Raw genomic sequence first — 9,080 nt, 5'->3', positions numbered from 1 at the left:
TGAATTGGGCTGGCTGTGGTTGTGGTGGGTTGCGGGCGAAGAAGTCCTCAATACTAGGTTGACGACTAGCATTGATGTTGTCAAGATAGATCTGGATATACGGCTCCATAACTTTCGACATAAAGTTATTAGACACTTCATACCGATGCTTGACTGTGTCTTTGTCAAGGATGAGCTTAATTTTCTACCCCAACTCGATGATTTCCTTCACATTATCATGGTTTGGTCCAGGTAATTCAATGTTTTTCTCTGGTGGTGGGGGTCTCGCGGAAGCCATTGTGAGTTGTGAGGGGAATAGCGGGCACAAGAGAGAACTGTGTATGCGGAGAACTGAGAACAATGAGACAGTCCCGGCTAGGTTAGCGACTTCTACCCTCTGGTGGCAGGGCACGTCATGTTACATTAGACCAATCACAGCAAGCGGCGGAGGGAATGTGTGGCCCAATCACAATCCGATACGTCATATGACATCAGCGATAACGCAATAGAGGCATACTGCGCAACCTTACTCAGGCCGCTTCCCTGCATATGGTCAAGCATGGGCCACTTGAATACAAAATGGCGCGGCGCGTCTGGACCTCAAGCCGCTCTCCGCGTAAATGACCAAATTTACCGCGTAATTAAAGCATTTCAATTCTGGCAAGGCACCGCGTAAATGACCAAACGCGTTAACCAAAACCGTGTAAATCCAGACTATACTGTGTGTGTATATATATATATATATATATATATATATATATATATATATATATATATATATATATATATATATATATATATATATATATATATATATATATATATATATATATATACAGCCCCCCCTCCAGTTCGTGGATTTTTATTTCGCAGTTCTCGGTTATTTGCAGATGACACTCTGGATGTACCTAAGAATGTCTGTGGATAGTTTTAAAGTTGCCTGCATTTTTGCGGCTGGGACAGGAAGCCGTTCGTTCTAGAGACAGTAATTTCCATTACCTGTATTGTAAATATGTGTGTAGACACTCACACACAAAACACATACAAATAAATAATAATTAGAAAATCCTCTCACAAATAATCATAAACAAATTATTATAAATGTGACAGTCTCCCCTCAAGTCCATGCTCTATTAATAAAAGTACTGTAATCGAGGACGGACTTGAGGGTACACTGTCACATTTTTTATAAATTTGTTTTTGACTATTTGTGAAAGTATTTTCCCATTATTATTCTGAAAATTGTCAAGGCAAACTTTTTCAGAGTGACAATGTAAACACTTGGAACACTGCCAGAGAGAGAGCGTTGTGATATCACTGAGTGTGAGCTCATTCAAGACCAGATCTAATCAACACTAGCACAGGTACAGATATATTATGAAGCCCGTACATGCCCAGCTCTTGATAAGGGCACTCGACTGAGTAGTGCCTTCTGAGATGATGATAAACTTCAATTAGGTCACCCCTTCCCCATCTGTAGTATAAGCTACGCAGTTGTAGGCATTCTAATTTCTCTGAGTAACTGAGGTACCCTAGTGCATGCACTAGTCTGGTGGCCCTTCTTTGGATATATTCAATCAATTGACAGTCTTATAAGACCTACTAGCTTAGATGCTTGATTCACTTTCTCACGCTGGCCCGAGAACTTCAGTTTGTTGTCAACATGCGCACCCAAGGCTGAAGAAGTCGCAGGTCCAGAAAACTGTGAGGGCAAACCTTTTCGGAGTGCGAGTTGTGAACTCTTGGAACAATCTGCCAGAGTGTTGTGACAGCACCGAGTGTAAGCTCTTTGAAGACCAGGTTTGACCAACACTGGAGCAGGTTCAAATACATTCAGAAGCCGGTGCATGCCCAGTACTTGCCAACAGTGCGTAACAGAGACGTGACCGGTCGCCCAAGCAGCTAACGAGCCGATCAGCGGTGAAGGGGATAAAAGTAATAAAAAAAAAAAAATCAATCAATAAACAATTAAAACAAAACTCACTTTAACACATTATTGGCTACTATCTACCCTTCACATACATCCCTGAAGTTCTCTGGGCATTGTACTGTGTGTAACTATCCTTCAAGTTAGATGGCTATGTTTATTTACTTCATACAGACGTAAATAACATAACGTTCAAACACCGTTATATCATTCACAATATTACACAATTAGGTACCAATTAGGCCTTCACAACAATCAAATCTGAACTTTTATTCTCCCTTAATATTACCCATATACTGTACATACTTTAGGTTATCTGCACGGATTCTGGCATAATTCGTACAGGAACAAATATCATATATGAATTACCCCTGAAATTTGTCAATTTTCTTTGACGCGTTTTACAAGCAGTGACGTTACAACTTTATGGGTAACTTAGGTATTGCACAACAGTGTCTACCATGAGAGAAATTTTAGTTAAGATCCACTAACATGATCTTAACTAGATCTTGGTAATAAGTGATTCACTTACGGCTCGTAACGGTGCTAGATTAGAGAGAAACCCGAATGGAAGTTTAATTCTGAAGCTACCGCCAGAATGAGTCGTGGTGCATTTGTTTTGATTCTTCGCTAACTGTAATCACCATGACCGGAACAACCACTTTGGAGGAATATTAACCAATCAAAAGTTACCTATGCCAGCTGATGAATAACAATTGGGGAAAATTTTCAAGGAAAAGGCGGCTGAATTTCTCCGATGATATGTTTTTTAATAACAACAGCAATAATAATAATAATAATAATAATAATAATAATAATAATAATAATAATAATAATAATAATAATAATAATAATAACAATAATAATAATAATAATAATAATAAAATAATAATAATAATAATAATAATAATAATAATAATAGTAATAATAATAATAATAATAATAATAATAATAATAATAATAATAATAATAATACAGGTCAATTTATAGTAGAGGACAAAATTCGATAGTTTGTTGTTGTTGCTAAGCTCAGACAAAAACAAGATGATATTCATCTATGAAACCTTTGGCAATTCACTCAAAAGCGAGATATCGCGAAGGTTAAATGTTCAAGGCTCATTGAACTATACCGTTTTTATTCGAGTCAGTAAATTAGATATAATGAGGGACCAAGTTTACAGTAAGACAGTTGGTTCTGAGCTGTAGTAGGGAACGTAAAATTAAAACGTGAAACCTGATGAATATTAAAAAAAAAAAGTGCATGGATTGTGGGACTGAGGGGTATTAGGGAGTACTGCCGGAGTGGAGGCAGAAAAAAAGGCTGTAAATGTCAGATCAGGGGAGGAATGTAAGAGTGAGGGTTGGTAAGTAGTTACAGGAGGGAGGGTCGAGGGCTGTATTAGTGAAGACAGGGGAAAGACTAAGACAAAAGTTTGAGAAGAGACAGACTATATGAGAGAGGGTTATAATCCAGGTTGGGAATAAATGAAGAAGTAAGGATTGGGAAGGGCTGTAGCGATGGGGGCTACAGGATTTAGGATAGGGAATGGCTGTGGCAATAAGGGCTGCAGGAGTAAGACTTAGAGAGGGCAGTTCAAGAGTAAGGACTGTAGAGGGCTATAGTACTGAGGGTAACAGGGGGGGAGATCTGGGAAATGGCTGCAGTAATAAAGACTCAGTAGAGTAAGGGCTGTAGGATTGAGGGCTGCGAGATGGAGGGCTGCTGCAGTGCCCGCCCAATTAGCGGTGGTGTGGTGCGGAGGGCAGCGGGAGGTGGAGGATAATTAGCCGCCACTCCAGGGGCCCAACCTTGGCCCGCCACTCCTCCGTCACTAGGGATAGAGGGTGGGGGGAGGAGGGGGGGGGGTGCTGATAAATGAGGGAGCAGGGGAGATCGTGAAGAAGAAAAATAGGAAAGAAGGGGATGAGTGAGTCTGGATACAAATTGAGGAAGTAGATATATAAAAACACGGACTTTGTTTATCATCTAGAAAATTATAAACATTGCCACTACTTGATTTCTTTTTGTTGCAGAGACTTAATATATAATTTGACTACTCTTAGTAAGTATTACTGTTATTCACATGACTGGTGCAATAATTTCGGCCAGATCCTCTCATCTTCCCACCTCGTTCTTCTTCCTCCAGTTTTCTCATCTTGTTCCTCCTCTATCTCTTCAGCCCCCTCATCTATCCTCCTTTCCCTCCCCCCCCCCTTTAGCCTCTAAAATAATGATGGGCGTCACTCTATGTTTATCTCCACATACATTCACCCTCTTAACCCCTCGACCGACCTCTAATAGTGTCAGAGTTTAAGAGTAGAGATTTAGTGGAACTCTACTGCACCACATTAAAAAGTGTTCTCAGATTACTCACAATATCACTAAAACACACACACACACACACACACACACACACACTACGGAACTGGTAATACGTGGATACTAGTAATTTTGCTGGGTGGATGTTGGCTGGGTTGGGTATGCTGGGGACGAAGATGGCCGGTGCGAGGATGTTGATGGTGGGAGGGGAGTGCGTGACGTCAGCTGGTGTACCTGCATAGCCCCTATACAAGGAGGCTGGGACCCCTATGTCCTTGAGAGATGGGGGTATGTGCAGGTCATGGTACTCCTGGTCCAAATGTTGCTAGAGGCGGCGTCGATGAAACGATAGTAAAAACGAGAACGACGATGAAGGAAGTTTATGAAAGTAATAAGTGTGATAGGAATATACCTATAATTAAAAATCATCCACAAGACGGAACACGACAAAAAAAAAAAATCACTAACGCCCTAAAATTTAAAAAAAATAAAGTATGAATGTAATCTGATAATTTTATGGTTGTAACGTAAAACCGAGATGATTAATCATTGATCTTGTAACTTAAACTTCCACACATATTTGGTTATTAAGAATACTTACTAACATACTGTATATACAAAGAAGAAAATAAAAATAATGGGTCGCTCACAGAACAACATACCGCAAAATATCGACCTTCCCGCCAAAATGTGTTAATTACCTGAATGTTAACTATACTGTAGCCCGATCAGTTGAGGGAACCATGGTTAAAATCACTTTAAAACTGTGGACGCTAAAGTGGTAACAAAAGACAGACAGATGCAACAAATTCCTTGAACTCTTCCAACAACATCTGACCAAAATTTACGGCTGTCAAGTGTTAACTATTTCAGTTAGCTGTGAATAATTTTCTAAGGTCAGTTTATAAATGAAAACACTGGCGGCAGATGTAACAGTGGTAACTGATAACAAGGAAAAAATAAAGCAAATGGAATCGACAAGCAACAAACACAAAAACAAGTTAAATAAAACTATAAGTAAAATATTAATAAAAAAAATGGTGTGAGATAAAGAAAGAAATAATCACAGGTAAACAAAAAAATTTAATAAGCAAAGTAGTGCAGGGTTGTTTACTCGAGCCGGGCAACACATAATTTCAGTCAGTCAGTCACTTAGTGAAGACTGGCGTTTATAGAACTGAAAGACGTAGCTATAAGGAGTAAAAATAATTTGTAATGAAGAAGGAGGGAAATCATTGTACTCCTGAATTTCATCTGTGTCCATTGTACCTCTAAATAATTTCGTCTACATCGTTGTAAAAAAAAAAATCAGTCGTGTTTTTTTTTTAAAACAAGATTTACAGAGAAATGAGAACAGCTTTCCAATACCTCCGTCAGGGTGGGGCAAAAATGTGTCGTAGGAGGAGGCAGCTGTCATGGTGAAGGATTAAGGAAACTTCTACATTTCTTCAAGACAATTCTATTTATATGATGTTTATCTTCAATTAATTAAGGGTTTTATGATCACCACGATGTTATAATTCTGTACAATCCAGGTGTGTCAGAGGACACCCTGTATTACAATATATTACAATGTAATAAGTATGTCATCGTTATCACGTCATCGAGTGAAGGTGTACATCTTACTTTGCAACAAACGTTCCCCCCAGGTACAGGACAGCATTCCCGGTACAACAAACGTTCCCCCAGGTACAGGATAACATTCCCGGTACAACAACAAACGTTCCCCCAGGTACAGGATAACATTCCCGGTACAACAACAAACGTCTCTCTCTAGGTACCGGAGAACATTTCTGGTACATCAAGCGGACAACTCAGCTCACCTGGATGGTTGGGTTGGTTGGCTGAGGGAGGGAGTTGCTTAACGCACGAGGCCCTTGGCAGCTAAAGCAGTTGTTGTGACTGACAAAGGCTGTCATTAAGACTCCACTCTGCATATCTGTACTCCTAAAATTGACTAAAATCAGCTGTCAAGAAAAAATACAAAAAAAGAATGAGGTAACGTATATATTAGGAGGCCCGTATTCAGAATATATTTGGTGGACATAATTATCATTCCTGGTCTTGTGTTTCGGATTAATTTACAATGAGTAAGTACAAGTTACCAATAATTGTGTTAAAGCTGCAATTGACTGTCAAAAACCTTTTTCAGCCAATGAGTCACTGAATCATTCAAGAAGGTTATACACGGAGCTGACTGACGGAGTTAAGACAAAAAATAGCTAATGTAAATAATCCAACAACAGTAATGTATTGTTCTCTGGCTAACACAAGGCGCTGGGTAGACAAGGATGGTAAAGAATAGAGCTAAATGTGAGTCTTGTTGGTATGTGTTGGTGGGGAGTGGGAGGACGAGGAGGTTCAGGGGCTGGGTTCTTAAATATCTTCGTTTGTTATCCCTCCCATGATTGGTGGATGAGAAGAACACGACAAATTTCGTACCGAAAGTTCAATTTAATTTTGATAGTTGTCGTTGTGTCTTTAAGATCTAGCAGCTACTTCTTTGATTAGTTAAAGTCCCAGAAACTATATAAAAAGAACATTAATGAACGAATCTTTGAGAAGAAACTAAAAGCAATCAAAGAAGCAAAGGAAAACAATACTTAACAAACGAATCTTTGCGAATAACATTAAGAGTCAAGACTTGCACCATCAGCGGGCGGCTCTAACAAGGACCCGACACTCGTCTCATCAACAAAACATGCAATTGTTTTTGTACTGTAAGTGTTTACTTAACGCCTCAATATTTTGGATTCCTTTACAGTGACTCTGATACATGTTTCTTGTTAACTCTTAAGGTTGTGTTGTTATGATCCCTTCTTGTGTAGTTTAACGCTTTCGTCTCCTCTAGAATTATTTATATATTTACCTGTTTACATATTTATAATTATTATGGTGTTGATAATAATGGCTGGCAATAATAATTAATAGAATGCTGATGCTGCTTATCTTTGATGATGATGATGATGATGATGATGATGATGATGATGATGATGATAGTGGTGATGCAGCTGAAAGTGGGTTGTGTGTGGTGGAGGCCCAGTGAGTGTGGTGGAGGCCCAGTAAATGTGTGTTGGGTGTGGATGAGGTGCGCGTCTGTCTCATTACCTGTGGTGTCTCAGGGATGAACAATGAACACGATGTGGGTCACTTGAACTAAATACCCTCCCACGATACTCTCCTTTTCCCTCTTGTTTTATCTCTTCATTTCTGGTAGTTAATAACTAAAGTATACAGTTGTATAAGTTAATAAACTGTAGCAACAAAACAGCTGTAACAAGGTGATGTAGCTCCACCTCCACGTGGCCAAAAAGGTCTCCACTTTAATATAGAAAAACAGCGCAACATACAGAGACGGTCTTGCCAAATTGCATCATAACTTAGGCCTAAAATCCCCCACCCCACCACTACTCCTCCATCCTCACCCCATTGTTAGTTGCCTCATACTAGGGGAAGAAACCATTGCATCCCGCTTAATGAAACACTAGCAGGGCGTCAACACCCAATCGTAATGTGTGGGGCAGCGCCTGGTGGGCCTTCTGAGGCAGGGCTTTGCCCTCCGGTAAGTACACGCGACGAGGTTTATATGGTTGTTTATATCGCATATTAGGAGGGGAGATTAACGGGTTGGTCATGGCGTTACGCTCACCGCCGACCTGATATTTATGATGAGTCCCACACCCTGTTGCTGGGGCAGGGTGGGTGTAGAGGGATGTCCAGGGAGGAGCAGGAGGAAGAGGAGAGGCGAGAGTGCCATGGAAATGGAAGAGAATAAAGAAGGATAAATTTGAAGGTCCAGGAAAAAGAAGAAAGAAGGGGAAAAGACACGCGAAGAGACGTTGAAGCTACATTTCGGAAAGTCATCACGGATGAGATGACTTGCAGGCCAGAGTCACCTTCAATGCGTATCAGTAACCTTTTCTCTTGGTCTGCCCTCCACCTCCCCTCCCTCAAAATGTTAACCAATTGGACACACCCGCCTGAGCCTCCAACAAAAGTGGAATCTACAGCCCTTTAGGAGGTGGTATTTGTGTTGCGCTACACAATAAGAAGTGCCATGAATTTCCAGGAGACTGTGATGAGTCGGCAGGTAAGGTGGGGACGGAGAGAAGGTGGTCGTGAGATGGGTACAGCTAATGACACCCTGATGGGCTGGGTTCACAAAGAAACAAGTTACAGAAGATTAGGACCCAGATTATCATAGCCTTGGAGCTCCCAGGGAGGATCTCTTACTTAATGAGGCTGATTTATTGGACCAAAGTAGAGAGGTTTCTTTCTGAACAGAACTGTGACGGTGCACGGTGTGTTATACGCTGATATATATATATATATATATATATATATATATATATATATATATATATATATATATATATATATATATATATATATATATATATATATATATATATATATATGTATATATCTTGCCCAACTCTTCACTATAGGTATAAATATCTCGACCAAACGGGTGTTTAGCAAGCTTAGCAACTCTCACATTAGTTATACCTCTGTTAACGTATTCTGAAACGTAACTAACATTGTCCATCTCACAAAGCAGGAGTTCTTTGCGATATTCTTCATTCTGTCCATATCGCGTGTCTCTTTCTGAGTACATCGTCGCCTTGGTGTAGCGTCGTAAAGGAATATCCAGTTAAGGACGAGGAGCACACACAGAGACTATTTTCCCTTTCCTTTTTATGGTAATGAGAACCTTGGGGATTGTACAGACGAGACGAGGCGAAAGTCTAGTTAAGCCTCAGACTCACGTAAACTTTCGTTGAATTCGTGGTGTTCAGCGTCCACTGTAGAGGAGCCTATTTTCCTGCCAATGTGGGTCACTCCTCAAACACT

This window comes from Homarus americanus, unplaced genomic scaffold (assembly GCF_018991925.1).
Source record: "Homarus americanus isolate GMGI-L3 unplaced genomic scaffold, GMGI_Hamer_2.0 scaffold6317, whole genome shotgun sequence".
Classification (NCBI taxonomy): domain Eukaryota; kingdom Metazoa; phylum Arthropoda; class Malacostraca; order Decapoda; family Nephropidae; genus Homarus; species Homarus americanus.
The sequence above is the reverse complement of the archived record's forward strand: the minus strand, read 5'-3'. Positions refer to the sequence as shown.